This window comes from Poecilia reticulata, chromosome 10, assembly GCF_904066995.2.
Source record: "Poecilia reticulata chromosome 10, P_reticulata-male-v2, whole genome shotgun sequence".
Lineage (NCBI taxonomy): Eukaryota > Metazoa > Chordata > Actinopteri > Cyprinodontiformes > Poeciliidae > Poecilia > Poecilia reticulata.
In genome coordinates, this window is record NC_088839.1 from 966,861 (window position 1) to 983,220 (window position 16,360).

A 16,360-nucleotide genomic window follows, 5' to 3' on the forward strand; every position below is an offset into this window, starting at 1 on the left:
TTGATTATCTGTGCAGTGTCCAATCTACATATCTATGCTTTATATATATATATATATATATATATATATATATATATATATATAGATCTATCTATATTGTGCCCAAGCTATCAGTCGAAGCTGAAGTTAGCTTCCGAATGTAGCATCTAATATGGAAAATATCTAAAGGACGATTACACTTAATTTTTCACTATCTTGAGCTTTTTTAATGTGTTGTACTTTAAAAACAACACCTATACATTTCAAACCTAACAAAATTAATCTGTACTAATAGCAGAATAAATCCAATTATTTGTGAAACCTTCCAACTGATTTGTGAAATTTGTAAAATGTCAATAATAGATCCCAGAATGCATTAGATCTGAATGATCAAATTGGCATTATTTGTTATTTTAACTTTACATAGAAAGTATTTCTATCAGTTGTTCTTTCCATTTTATATACAGTATTTGCTGTTTTTTTATCTTAATGCTTACCTGGCCAGTGGAGGTGGCAATGTACATCCTCTTGATTACTAACAAAATGTCAGGACCACATGGACTGAGCTGGTTACATCAGATCAATCTGAATCTTTATTTCTCATAAAAACTATTTCTTGTAATTTTAAGACATTGTTATAAAATTGCATCTTTATTCTGCTGTAACGACTGCATTCTTGCAATTAAAAATTCTTGTAGCCTGACCTTAATAATAAAGGCACTATTTGAAAGTATTTTCTGTGATTTTATTACAGAAATTGAGGACGAGAGGAATCGATTAAAATCAAATCTGGTATGAAAAAAAATCTTGTCATCATCCAGCCTTATTCAGTATATTGAATTATATGACTAACTACATATTACTTAATATTCACATTTCTTTGCTGGTATTGCCTAAAAGTGTTTCATTTTAACATCTCACTTGAATTCCTGATCTACATGCAAATACTTGATATAACGTAAACACAGAGAAAAGGGGAAAAAAAGGTTTGTGAAATGTAGAGATAAAATTTTATTGTAGGTACAAACAGGATAGCAAAATGAACAGTGAATATATAATATACTTCCTAGCTCAGACATCAGACTTGTTGGTCTTTACTGGTGATGAAAACTCGTCAGGATAGAAAGACCGGCTCAGCCCAGTCCAGGATGACAGTCAGGATAGCCAACAAAGTCTGCAGGTAGATTTTTGCATATCTGGTGCTCCAGTTTCCAGATCATAGTTTAACCAAGTAAATAAAAAGTTAGTCCACATTGTGATGATCTGGCAGACCGTGAACTGATGGACGCCGTACCGGTCAGCAGGTCCAGGTGCTTGGATCCAATGGAAAGGTGATCGGCACAGCGGCTCAATCATGGCTCAGAAACACATCACAAGGTGTTACGATGCAAACCTGAAAAATTCAAAAGAAAAAAAACTAATAGGCGTTCATATTTAGCTGCACAACGTAATCAAAACTAATAACTCCTCAGCTCTTTCTGAGAGTTTTGCTTGAAAATAAAATGACAATATCTCAGGAAATTAAATGTTTAAGTAAAATAGTTCTGGCAAAGAAACTGCAAAAATGTTTCAGAGGTGTAACAAAACTGAAGTTACTGAGTAAGTGAACTGAAATATTTACTTTTTAGAAAATGCATGTTAAAATCTGAATACTCTTGAAAGTGTGCAGCTGAAATTTTAAAGTTTAAATTAATTTAAACTACTAGCAGGCAAAGCACAGGGTTTGCTCATTACCAACAGTAATACAAAAAATGATGCATATGTAACCAAAGAACAGAATTTACTCGGGTTCAGATAGCAGTTTACTATCAACCAGTTTATTTATTACAAGTTACTGGACTGAAACACATCCAACTTCGTCTCAACACTTTGTCATGCAGTTTTCCTGGAAAACCCACAAAGAGAAAAGAAAGAAAAAAAACAATTAGGTCATAAAGAATCCTTTCAGGGTCCTTGGTAAAAAAAAATAAATTAATTAAAAGAAGCTGGCCAGCAAAAGAAAAAAGTTCATATAGAGCTCTATATTTGTGTGTGTGTCTGATGTGTATGAAACAATGAAAGAAGTTGTCCTGGCTGGGATGGCGACCCAGAATGACAATGGCAGCCGATGTCCACAGTCACAGAAATTCCGCAGCCTCTCTCTCTTCCTCCGCAGGCACAGGAGCACCTTCCCAGTGTTCCTTTCCCCAATATCAGCCACAATAATGCACTAGCAGGAAAACATCATATATCAGGCATAAAGAAGTCAAGGCTATGCAGAAGGACGGCAGAGACTAGCACGTCTCTGCTCCGCAGCAGCTCTGAGGCTCCATTTTAAAACAGCACTTAAGATTCGTTATCAGGAATATAACTCCATAAAATAATAAGCACCTCATGAACATAGATGAAAATAAAATATTTCACTTAACACGACAAACTCGACAGTCATTTTAACTCACAATACCCACGGTTAAACAGGAGTTTGGTTTCTAAAACATTACAGAATTAGCGACAACTTAGTACATAAAATTAGAACACATACGACATTACAAATCTCCAGTAATGCTCACCTAGCAGGAACAATCATATATCAGGTATAAAGAAGTCAAGGCTACGCAGAAGGACGGCAGAGACTAGCACGTCTCTGCTCTGCAGCAGCTCTGAAACTCCAAAGCCCGGGAGTTTCCTTAGTAACTGCAGTTGGAACGCTGCCATAAAGTGATGTCGTACTTTGCTCTTAAAGGGACACTACCCATAAAGTAAAAACAATACAGAAAAACAAATAACACAGAACAAACAAATTAAATACAGCTGGGTTACATCCTCCCCCACTTAAAATGTGACGTCCCCGTCACTACCAGTAGTCAGGGACTGAACTAACACTGCAAGTTGTTGTTGCAAGGACGCCAAAAAACTACAAAGCAGTATCTGCTGTGTCGGTGAACATGAACTGTGTTGTTGATAATGAACTTTAGAGCCGACCTGATAGTCACTGAGGTAGGCTGGTTGAACTTGCCATCTTTGGGATCTCCACTCCGTCTCCAACATCTGGTCTCCAAGTTGCTGGTAGGAATCCGCAGGGGAGAAGCATGTCTCGATGCAGAACCCTCTCTCTGCCATCTCCGTCCTCTGGCGTGACAATATAGACTGGGATACTTTCGTCAGGCTGATTGACAACAATATGAACAATGGGTTCCCACTTGTCAGAAATCTTGTGTTTCTTTCTTAGACTCAGATTCCTTATAAGAACTCTGTCACCTATTTCCAAAGGCATGGCAGTTACTTTGGCATCCCAGCGCCTTTTGTTCAGCAACATTCTCTTCTATGCATTTTTGGAGGCCAACTCATAAGCATGCTTAAGTTATTTCTTTAGGTCTCTCACATACTGTGAATGCGTTTTGTGGTTGTAACCTTGAGGGCTGATGCCGAAGCAAATGTCAATGGGGAGACGTAGTTCTCTGCCAAACATTAAAAGAAAAGGAGCTTCTCGAGTCACATCATTCCTAGTACAATTATAGTAAGGGCTATAGATACGGGCTATTATAGACAGCCCGTATCAAAGGGCCCGGTTCCACATACTCCTGGAGAACCCCCCACAGGGCCCCCCGAGGTCCACAAAATACATGTAGACTGGTTGGGCGAACTCCCATGCACCCTCGAAGACCCTGCTGAGGGTGTAGAGCTGGTCCAGTGTTCCACGACCAGGACAAAAACCACACTGCTCTTCCTGAATCCGTGGTTTGACTATCCGACGGACCCTCCTCTCCAGGAACCCTGAATAGACCTTACCAGGGAGGCTTAAGAGTGTGACCCCCCTGTAATTGGAGCACACTCTCCGGTCAGCAGCACACCATTCGCACTATAAATAGTGTTGGTGCTGCCCTGCTTCCCCCTCCTGAGATGCCTGATGGTAGACAAGAATCACCTCGAAGCCATATGGAAGTCTTTCTCCATGTCCTCTCCAAACTCCTCCCACGCCCGAGTTTTTGCCTCAGCGACCACCCGAGCCGCATGCCGCTTTGCCCGCCGGTACCCATCAGCTGCTCCTGGAGTCCCACAAGCCAAAAAGGCACGATAGGACTCCTTCAGCTTGACAGCATCCCTCACCGAAGGTGTCCACCAAGAGGTTCAAGGTTTGCCGCCGCAACAGGCACTAACAACCTTGCGGCCACAGCTGCGATAAGCCGCCTCGGCAATGGAGGCACGGAACATGGTCCACTCAGACTCAATGTCCCCAATCTTCCCCGGAACGTGTTCGAAGTTCTCCCGGAGATGGGAGTTAAAGCTCCGTCTCACAGGGGACTCCGCCAGACATTCCCAACAGACCCTCACTACATGCTTGGGCCTGCCAGGTCTGATCGGCTTCCACTCCCACCACCGGAGCCAACTCACCACCAGGTAGTGGTCAGTGGACAGCTCCACACCTCTCTTCACCCGAGTGTCCAAGACATATGGCCGCAGATCAGATGAAACGATGACAAAATCGATCATCGAGCTGCGGCCTAGGGTGTCCTGCTGCCAAGTGCACATATGGACACCCTTATGCTTGAACATGGTGTTCATGATGGGCAATCCGTGACGAGCACAGAAGTCCAACAGCAGAACACCACTTGAGTTCAGATTGGGGGGGCCGTTCCGCCCCAACCACGCTCCTCCAGGTCTCACTGTCATTGCCCACGTGAGCATTGAAGTCCCCCAGTAGAACAAGGGAGTCCCCAGGAGGGGCACTCTCCAGTACCCTTTCTAAGGACTCCAAAAAGGGTGGGTAATCTGAACTGCTGTTCGGCCCGTAAGCACAGACAACAGTCAGAACCCGTCCCCCCACCTGTAGGCGGAGGGAGGCTACCCTCTCGTTCACCGGGGTAAACCCCAACGTACAGGCGCCAATGATGGGGGGCAACAAGTATGCCCACTCCTGCCCGGCACCTCTCAAGGTGGGCAACTCCAGAGTGGAAGTACATTCAGCACCTCTCAAGGAGACTGGTTCCAGAACCAGAGCCATGCGTCGAGGTGAGGCCAACTATTTCTAGCCGGAACCTCTCAGCCTCGCACACTAGCTCCAGTTCCTTCCCCACCAGAGAGGTGACGTTCCATGTCCCAAGAGCCAGCTTCTGCAGCTGAGGATCAGACCGCCAGGGACCCCTCCCTCCCACACTGCACCCGACCCCTTTGGCCCCTCCGACAGGTGGTGAGCCCATTGGAAGGGGGACCCATGTCTCCTCTTCGGGGTGAGCCTGGCCGGGCTCTGTGGGTAAAAGCCCGGCCACCAGGCGCTTGCCATAGTGCCCCATCTCCAGGCTTGGCTCCAGAGTGGGGCACTGGTGACCCGCGTCCTGGCGAGGGAACGCTAGATCCAAGGTTGTTGTGCATCATAAGGGGTCTTCGGGCTGCGCTTTGTCTGGTTCCTCACCTAGGACCTGTCTGCCTTGGGTGTCTGGGGCCTAAAGCCCCAGACAGCATAGCTCCTAGGATCATTGGGACACTCAAACCCCTCCACCACGAAAAGGTGTTTTCTACAATGAAAACACAAAATATTGTGCTGTCCCAAACCGCATCAGCCTGCGCTATATCCCCCAGTGGAAACAAGGCATAGGCCTTTGGAGGACGATTTGTGAGTGTTGGCAAACTTGAGGTGAGAGACAAAAATGAGGAGATCTTCCACACTTGACTGAACTTCATTGTAGCAGCTGCTGAGAGCTGATGAACTGGTGAGGTGCGGCTGGAGGCAGCCGTCTTTCAAGCTGGAGCTTGATGATGTTTGATAGCCAACAGGTGCTTCTTGTCAAAATGAAAAGCTCTGTGATGGCTCCACTTCACTAGCAGCTGTCACCATGACAACACATGGTAGGGAAAAGGAAACCATGCAGGGAGGACAAGGGGAGAAAATAAACCAGATTCCTGACAGTTTCACACAAAACGAGGCCTTCCAAGGTACCTGAAGAAGGTTTGGGATTAAAATTGAATCATTAATGTAAATACTATATTTGTGTTATAAATGGCTATATGATGTTAAGCTACCCCCTTTTATCCATTGCAGAACACCTTTTGTGCTGTGATTCTCAACATTCCTTGTACATGTAAACACAACAACCCCACATCTTATAAATGTCTTTTAAATGAATATATAATTCCCAATGTGTATTGAAATACCACGAAACATATTCTGTAATAACGCCATGAAAATAGCTTTTTCTTGGATTGTGTTCTGAGTATTATCCTTTCTACAAAACCCTGAAAAAAGGCTTTGTGAAGTTGAACATGTGACAGAATTTAAATCAGATAAATTTTAGGACAGGAAGCCAATTTCTTAAGGATCAGGGTAATGTAATGGGCAGGAAAGAAGTGTGGATATACCAAAGTTTATTAAGGGCTTTGGGTAATCTCCAATAAGCATGTTAGAGCAGCGGCTGAATCCACAAGTTATGAAGGCATGGATTGAGTTTTAGCAGCAAGAAAAGAAAGGGTTATGTAAAACCACATCACACGCATATAAAAAACAGTTGAAAATAATGAAAGTTGAATGAGTGGAGAAACAAAACAGTTACAGATGCTCAATTCAATTCAGTTTGTTAACTGCATGTAGCGCCAATTCAAAACATGTAAAGGCAAAAACAAAAATGTCTATTCAGGTGAAAGAGTATTCCAAGTCAAGTACATACATTCCAAATTTAGTAAAGTTATCAAATAATCCAGTCAAGTTCTGTTTGTTATTTAAATTAGTGAAATAGTTCTCAGTCTAAAGAATCCCAGCAGATTGCATCAAGTCCTTGAGTTGCAGCATTCTCTGCTGGATGAGCCTGTAGCGACAATAGACTATTGATTTTGCAGCATTCCCTCGTTGCAACAGTAGAGAGGAAAAACTCCCCTTTAACAGGAAGGAACCTCCAGCAGAACCAGAACCTGGCTCAGTTCAAGCGCATAAATAAAACCGAAGAGTGCCTGTATGCCTATGGATATCTTAGAAGCTGCATATCGATCGTGTTTCAGTAGGTTATTCCATTTTCAGGATTTCTCTTATTAGTTCTAAAGGAGGGAAACATGCCATGTGTAACCACACAGCAGAACTTTTGTGTCTGTTTGAAAGACGTTCTGGGTAAAAATTGGAGACCAAATGGATTCCAGCGAATGAGGAGAAAGGGAGTACCAGGTGTTGAATAAATAAAACCTTCGCAGTTCAACTGCAGAGCCTTTGTTCCTGAAGCGTCTCCACATCAGCATGTTGAAAACTGACAAAATACACCACAAAGTATGTAGTAAAGAGAATTGGTTCAACACAGAGCACAAGTCCTGAAGTGTGCAGAAGATTTATCGCTCACATGAGATTTAACTCTAGTGCTGTTCCCTTGATACCTACAACATGTTCAACATATTGTGGTAGTGATTCTTGAGAATAGGGACAAAATGGGTTTTAATTTTCACATAATTTTTATTTTTTATTTTTCAACCTGATGTATGCAAATATGACAAATAATATTTTGGAAATGTAAAGATGCTAAGGTGCAGGCTCCCAGTTGCAACATTTTTTAAAAAATTACATTTTTAATCGACCTGACCTATAACGTTGTCATCACCATCTGACAAAAATAAGTAAAAATTTCTTTTTAATGACCCTTTTAGTGATATTTTTACTTATTTTGCAGACAAATGCTTCTCAAGAAATAAAATAAATATTATTTAAACAAAAAACAACAACAGTGAGTAAAATGAAAAACTTGATACATGTGAAGTAATGCAATTTATGTAAAATACATTAAAATGAATTGGTCAAATGATCAACTGTTTGAGTAGCAGCACTGAGACCTAGCAAAACCAGAATAGACATAAATCTGTTATCTGAGGCGCAGAGAAAGCCTATGACTCTAAGTAGAGCTGTTTCAGTTCTGTGATGACCTCAAACAGGTCATTATCATTCTGGTGTCTTTAAAGAATGACAACAAAGCAGGGAGGAGGAAAAGCTAAAATATGGATCTGGATGTTTGTGGAGGAAGTCAACTTCAGATAAGATGGAAAAAAAACTATGCTAATTGGTGAATTTTTCAAACAGAGTGAGGAAAGAAGTAAGAGGTAATAAAAAGAGACACAAAGAGTGAAATACAGAATGCATTTAACAGAACTGCTCAGACAAAGTAAAGTGTTTTGTTTCTCTGTTTCAATGACAGCAGAATAGCTAAGGGAGAGAGAGAAGATTCAGCTTTAGGCAGCAAGCAGAAGGGATAGATGGCGAAAGTGACTGACGGTTACCTTGGAAGGGATTATGTGTAGGAGGTATGAGGGGGATTGTGGGATGTGTGGAAGGAGTGGTAAACTGTGACAAAATGAAATAAACAGCTTAAGTGTACTCCATCTTTGTGGGCCTGTTTTCTTGGGCAAATAATCCTTTTGATCCACAAAACAATGCCAAGAACTGAGAAGTCCAGAGCGTGATACAGAGGTGTATTCTGAATAAACCCCTTTTGGTCCCTCATTCATCATACACTGGGACAGGTCGGCTACAATTTAAGAAAACATTTTTCCAGTTTATGTTTATGTTTTAATGTCTTTGCTTCTGAAATGATGAAAATTAACTTCACACATATCAGAGCCCAGCTTACCTTTTAAGGCGTTTTTAAAATGCTCGACACTGAGTCAAACTGAAAATAAATACTAGAACTGCAAGCAGTTACCAGCAGGTTCCAAGCCCCACCCAGCCGCTCCGCCCCTGGTCAACCCTCTTCCCATGAGCTCTGTTGCCCACATCCCACTAGTCTGGTAACACTAGTAATTACTGACTTTGAAAAAGTTTGATGTGGTTAGACCTAGTGCCCCCTGTGGGTTACAGTCCCTTCCAGTCACATAATCAAGAGTATGCAGCAATGAAGAAGAAACAGAGATACAGGGATAAAATGTCAGTCAGTTTTTACACTGCTACATCTGGCTCAGCCACCGTCAGTCAGACAGAAGACATAACAAAACCTTAACCATAACGAGCAACATGCAAACACAGGTTATATATATATATATATATATATATATATATATATATATATATATATATATATATATATATATATATATATATTAGAGGTGTGCCGATCGATCGGTCACCGATCATAATCGGGCCGATTTTTGTGAAAAAGTGCATGATCGGTGATCGGCGATCATTGGCTCTTGTTGCCGATACCGATCACCTGCATCTCATTTCTCAGCCTGCCTGTGCAGCTGGTCTCCTTTTTCCTTCACACCGCACAAACGCGCAGCAACAAATCCTAAGCGATGTTGAACTATAACGCACTGAGGGAATGGGGACGTTTGCGTGTTGCGGTGGAAAATTGAGGCATGCATCAACACAACGAAGCTAATACGACATAAAAACAATGTTATACTTGACGGAGTTTGGCTACATCGAGGCTCACTGCAGTAAAAACGACATACGGAGGATCAGATAGCAGGTAAAGCAGCGCACAGCTACAAACACTCACCCGGATTATTAGCATGACGGTCAGAAAGCTAAACAAATAACCCACAAAATTATTTAAGTCTTCGAACTGCGATGTAAGACGCTGGTTCTGCTCTCGCTGTTGAACCGCTGCTATGCGCTACAGGTAGTAATATTTCCCAGACGGAGCGCCGCATCTGCTCCACCTGGTAGTGACTCTCACACCGAACCTCTGTTTAAAGCTGCAGCATCTAACCTAAAAAAATACATTTTACATACATATTAAAACTTTCGCTGTCCTAACATGAGACAAATAACCCCTGAAACAATAATCGATCTCCTCTGCCTCCTCCCTGTTCTGCATAATTTCTCCGCTCAGTCAGAAACAGCCACTCAGAACTAGCAGTAATCAGCTAGCCGCCATGCTATCAGGAAGTTTTCATTCAGTTACTCAGTATTGTTTATTGTAATGGATCCTGTATTTGCCTTTGAATATTAAGTTTTATACTTGAATTTCTTTGGCAATGTTTAGAGGTTTTATTTAGACTTTGTGCATTATTTAGCCTCTTCAGAGACTTCATATGTTTTCAGTCTGTTAAAGATAGTATTACAGATAGCAGTACAATTTGCACAATGCCTGTTTTGTTTAGTTTTCTTCTTGGAAAAAGTTATTAAAAAACAAGTTTTTGTCTAAATTAAGGTGAATTCATGGTTCCTTTTTCCACATAATGCAACCGGTAGTCTTTATGATAAAATAAAATAATAATAATAATTATGTGATCGGTATCGGTTATAGGTGATCGGTATCGGCAGGAAAAAACCTGATCGGTACATCTCTAATATATATATATATATATATATATATATATATATATATATATATATATATATATATATATATATATATATATATATCAAATTCATACACCACTTTTAAGCATACTTAAAGATGCTTTACATGGACTGGGTAGCACAGAAAAATAATAATATACTTGAAAAAAATAAAATAAAATATATATATATATATAATTTTTCTATAGAATACATTTTTGACATGGTAATTCTCCCGCTTTAAACATCTTTTTAATTATTCGAACATGTAGCTATTAATTAGTGCAAGCATAATCCCTTAAGGTCGCACAGATAATTAACACAGAAAACAGATTATATCTCAACATTCCAAACAAAAAAAGGGTCAAAGAAATGATAAGTGATGCAACAGCTATACAATTATCTGTAATTAAACTGATGCAACAGTTTAATTACAGATAAAATAAAGGGAAGGATAAAGTTAAATAACTCAGGGTTTGTCTTTATTTTTACAGGAACCACAGGAACTTCACTCAGAACTCACTCACATTTCCTGCTTCACCTAAAATTTAAATAATTAAATAAAATAATCCTTTTTATCCACAGAGCAATGCCAAGAGCTGAGACGTCCAGAGCGTAATATGACTATCCGCTATTATGAAAACCCAAATGTGACACCTATCTAATTTCATACTGTGCTGACATGTGTCTGCGGATCCACATTTCTTTTAGAAACTTCACCTGCTTTCTCACATGTGATTTACTACAGTGTACTGTATGCAGCATGTGACTTTTTTTCTTAAGGCAGATACAAATGATCATTTATTCTATCAGTATCAGTCAGTAGAGTTCACACTAGACTTACAACATGGCGCGAGTAGCATGGAGACAAAATGACGAGTGACGAGTTGATTCAAACAGGGAGTGGAACTAAAAAGCAGCTATTTTTCATTTCAGTCTCTTTATTTAAGTATTGTTAGGAAAATAAATTTAAAATATGCTAGTTTTTGAACGCAACTATATGTAGTTGGGGACAAGTGTGATTATATTACGTTTAGCAACAGTTAACCTTGGTGCATGTGAAATATTAAGAGCATGGATATTTTGAGTAGATTTTAATTTTGGTAGATTTGGATAATGATTCAATTCAAAATAACAACTGATTTTCTTAACTTACATAAAATCACAAACGGTTTTGAAAAGGACCTTCAGTAGAGAATGTCTTCTAACAGAGGAAACAGATGTGCTGTGCTAGGCAGTTCACAAAAAACAAAAGTAATGGGGAAAACAGGATGGGAGAGAACGTATGTCTGTTTTCTATGAGGTAAGAAAAACACTAAAATCTTGAGAAAACAAAACTAGTATTTGGGAATTGCTCAGGCAGGAAAACGAGTAAGGTCTAGGTCAGTGTTTCTCAACCTTTTTTGGGCCAGCGCCCCCCTAGCCTCCATCCAGGTCCCTCACCGCCCCCCACCAAAGAATTTGTAGACTACTTGCACTGACAATTATTTTATTATTAATGTTACTATCATTATTGTAGATGTTTAGAATCGGCGCACCGATTATGTTTTCCCGTACACTTCAGCGCGCCTCAAGCTCCTTCACCTCGCGCACATAACGGGGTAAATGTAGCGAGTTTTGCCCTAAACGTATCGGCGTCTGGAGGAGAGGGCTTGGGGGGGTGGGGGGGGTGAGCGTATATGTTTCTACGCTCCTTCGTGGGGGGCGCCGATTTATGTTTTCGCATCCACTTGAATAATGTGTAGTTGCGCCCCTACCCATGGCATTTCAACAATATTATTTTACCTTTTATCTGGAAATAGTGTCTGTTTATTCTTGCCATACACTCCTCTGTATTAATTATTGCTCGAAAGGTCTTGCCATACCAGTTTATTCCCCTGTATTTACTTTAGTTTCTTAGTTTATTCTTGCATTTTGTTCTTCATTCATTTCCATTTAGTTTCATTTGATTAGTATTATCCTCTCTTGGTTTATTGCTATGTCCACTTTAGTTTCTTTCCTGTTGCTAAATTTATTCTATCATTTATTGACCACCAGTAATTTTCACTCATCACCTGCTGCGCCGCCTAATCGTCATGTGTTTCATAACGTGTGTTGATTTTTCACTGTTCACCGTCGGATTCTTTGTTTTTATGCCATAATTCACATCTATAGATGAAGCGGGCAAAACGGAGCGAAGAACGGAGCGCCGTTTTGCCCGCTTCTCATGTTTCAGAGTTTTGCACAATGCGCGGTCGGGAAACGTATCGATGGAGAAAAGGCAGACTGATATAAACCTTTTAAAACAACGGAAACAATTTATGCATTCTGATGACTGAAATTTAAAAGTGCTGTGTTGTTCTATCACCCCGTTTCATACCGGACCACTTACAGCACCGGTGTTAACGCTATAAACTGAACGCTCTCTATTGTGGCATCACCCATGGAGGGATTTCTTTATTTAAATGGCTTCATTTTTCAGAGGGATACAAAGTCGTGATTTTAGTAATTACATGTTTATAAGAGCGGTTTTCTGTTGTCCTTCCATGGAAGCGGGCAGCTTTCAAACGGAAATAAAACACTTTTTAATATAAATTGCTGCTTTGACATGATCACAGAACTGCCTAAACATATGTAGCCTACATAAATACCAGACAAAGTGAATCACAGCAGCTTCATCAGCCGGTGTAACGCTGAACAGATGCGGAGCGGAGCCATGAAGCTGAATACTGAATAGAAGAAGAGCTGCCATCGATACAGCTGCAGCCAAGCATGATTTAATGTTACACAATACGTTTTTACCAAATTGCTCAAAGTCTAAACTGGTATTGTTGTGGATTTAAGGTGTAAAGCTTCCCTTCGACCAAACGCCCCCAAAGGCATCCCAGCGCCCCCCTTTTGTAAAAATGTCCGCCAGCGCCCCCTGCCGTCTTCTGAACGCCCCCTGGGGGGCGGTACCGCCCACGTTGAGAACCGCTAGTCTAGGTGATAAATAAATCTCTGGTAATTAGGGTATTTGTTCAAATGTTTAGGAAGGGACAAAGGGAGAAACTCCAGATGTAACTGGCATGAGAACATCCTGTTTTGAGAGTAACTTTTGCTCTCTCTGCTCTCTGACCTTTACTCTCTCTTTCTCTTTTTCTTTGGTTTTGAATAGGTCTTAAAGAAGGTAACCAAACCATCTAGATCATCCCATTTAAGTAAGTAATTTGAAACTGCTTAGAGATTTAGAAGAAGAGTACACACCTTCAATGCATATATTCAAATTAGACAACACCTCTTAACAAAAGCCTCCACTTCACAGCAGCAAGCCGAATTGCTTTGTCTGCAGCTCGTGCGGACGAGCAGTTCCCAAAGGCACCTTTGCCTTTTCTCTTATTTTTGTATTTTATTCATTTTTCTACTTTTCTCAGGTAATTAATGTCTGTTTTATAGTTTGGAGTTCTTGATGGTTTGGGTGTGATGCTGATCTGTTTTCTCTACGCATTTAATTGTCTGAATAAAACTCTAGATATGTCTGAAGTTAAATGGCGACTGGTTGTTATCTGTGTGTTTTTCCACTGTGTACATACAGAACTCTGAATTCGGGAAAGTAGAGGAAGACAACAAACAAAGAAGTTTGACATTTTTATCCTCTAATTCAACAGTAAACCCTTCCGACCCCACTAAGGGACAATGGTGCAAGAAAATGGATGGATGGATGGATGGATGGATGGATGGATAATTCAACAGTATTCACAACATTTGGTGAATTAGTAACTGCATCAGACAGCAAGAATACAAAATTGTGATGAAATCTATGAACTTGAAGGCCAGTCCATCCAACTGTGTCATTATTATTTCTCTAACATTTTCTCAGGCATACTGTCTAAGGAAGAAACATTTCTGGAGATCCCAGTGAAACGTGTCCTTTTTTACAGTTGGAAAACAGAGAGAGGAAACATTGAAATGCAATGAGCAAATTATATACATTTATTAATGAAACAGGTCTGAGATTTAAGTTGAATGATTAGAACGTAAGCAGTTCTGCTTTAGTTGCCAGGTTGGTTGACAACTAAGGTTGTTGAAGCTGCTTGTGGCCGGTGCTGACATTGTTCATCTGCTAAATTCCTTCGTTACGGACAAAGGAACAGATGAATATGAATCCTCCGTCTCTGGTTACTTTAGAGCCCTGGACCATCACACCCAAGCCAACAAGAAAGGTTTACCCTGGTTCCGCTGTACACCTCTCCCTGAACCCAATTCCCCTGGAACTCAAGTAAGATCAGCTTCTGTTCACCTGTTTGAATTTTCCTTCGTCCATTGAACACACCATTAACCATTCTCTCTAGTTGGCAATCAGACGACTTGGTTGCCCTCTTCCCACTTCCCCCTGGATCAGGGCACACCATTTTGTTTATTCAATTATTGGTTACAATAAACTTTGTTCCTATTTTCATCTGTTCTCCTGGTTGTGTTCTTGCATGTAAGTAAAGACAAGAACCCATTATGACAGGTGGATATCGGAGATAAGTGGAAATGTTTATTATATGTAAAGGTCATTATTATATATGTTTATTCAGTGTTAAGAAAATATATTTAAAATATGCTAGTTTTAAAAGTTAACCACATGTACAATATTATATAAAATGAACAGCGTTTTAAAATAAGAAAATTTGGTTCTAAATTGCCTCCATTGTCCAGTAGGCATCTCATTTGTAGGATGTTTATATTAAATATAACACAATAAGTTTAATTAAAATAGTTTAGTTTTAGTTTTCTATCATTTAAAACACAGTTCTTAACCTCTCTGTGGACGGAGCAGGCATTCACAGGGGGTCGTGGCTGTTTGTGAGTTTAACCTTTTAACCATCTTGATAAGATTTAAACGGCTGGTGTAAGACTGCAACATAGAATATCTGTAAAACACATAAACTAATGTGTAATCTCTCCTAGTTAACATGACTGAAATAGCCTAATTATAGTTTTCAGATTAATAACTTGTTCTGCCCTATTGACCTTTATGTTATCTGTAGATCTTTTGATCGGCCCTTTGTCTGTGTGAGAAAGAATCAGAAGAAGTTCCAGCTTTCACACTGATCTGTGAAAAGCCATACAACAGCAGGAGTCCAGGCCAGTATAGGAGAGTCTCTGCTTCCACTTTGTTTAGATAAAGGTGACAACTGGTGTTTGATCTTGAAAACAAATTGCAGGGAGTTTCTAACTTTAAAGAGGGTTCGAGACAGCTCATGGTTGGATGAGCAAAGATACGCCTTATTTGAATAAATTAAAGAATATGCCTTTACTATAAAAGTTTGTACACAGGAGTAACAAATCAGATTTGCTCTTGCAACTCTCCAAAGACGTCTTTGCTTTGCTTTTTTTTCTTCTTTTCTATTTGTCTCAGGTAAATGCAAGTCTGTTTTAGTGTGTTTGAAGTGTCTGTGTCGTCAATGTGATTTTATACTTTTAAATGTTAGAATAAACTGAAAATGTATGATGTGGAGCATTGACTGTCATCTCTGTGTGGCTTTTGTTTCCACGCATGGAATCATTGAATCCGGGAGCACAAGAGAATGTAACGAGCCAGAAGTTAATGATTTTATTCTCTTAACATTCAGTTAAAAATGTTAACTATGATAAAACATAGCTCACCTCCAAATCATAGTGCAGCAAATAGAGCAGCTGCTCCTGTCATCTTTTATCCACTGCCTTTTCTTTTTGTTACGTCTTATCTCTTAAAATGACTCCACAGACTATCACTATTGCTTCTACATCGTCATCCGTGTTTGGTCATTCTGAATTCCCATATGGTATGTTGGGGGTTTTACTGGATTATCCTCTGAAATCAGCATGTTTGTAACTGGAATCGGTTCATGTGGTGTGTTGCCTCTGCTGTGTGGCTGGAGACACGAACCGATCGAACCTGTTGTACTTTTTTCGGCTCGTGTCCGTGTGTGATCAGAGGTTTGGAGAATCGGCCGACAATTCTTAAATCTTGCCGTTGTTAAGGAAGAATTTTTATATTACAATTAAATTTAGCAGGACGCTGGCTCTGATTCTTCCTCTTGATCCCGGGTTCTCTCGCGTGGCCACGTGTGGGGACAAAAACACAACAATGTGTGTTGACGTCACAGAATTACAGAATTTAATCCAATCAGAAGAAAGTATAAGATAATACAGGAAACTGAAGAAACA

The 16,360-nt window shown here is 40.2% G+C and overlaps 1 long non-coding RNA gene across 1 annotated transcript; it reads right to left on the bottom strand.

Annotated features, from left to right (window-relative positions):
- Positions 1-966: 966 nt before the first annotated feature.
- On the bottom strand, positions 967-5,089 carry LOC145553267 (uncharacterized). The gene is made up of 2 exons (XR_014089570.1): positions 2,529-5,089; positions 967-2,188 (listed from the first exon to the last, which is right to left on the bottom strand). It is a non-coding gene; the product is annotated as an uncharacterized LOC145553267 (long non-coding RNA).
- Between the last annotated feature and the right edge of the window lie 11,271 nt (positions 5,090-16,360).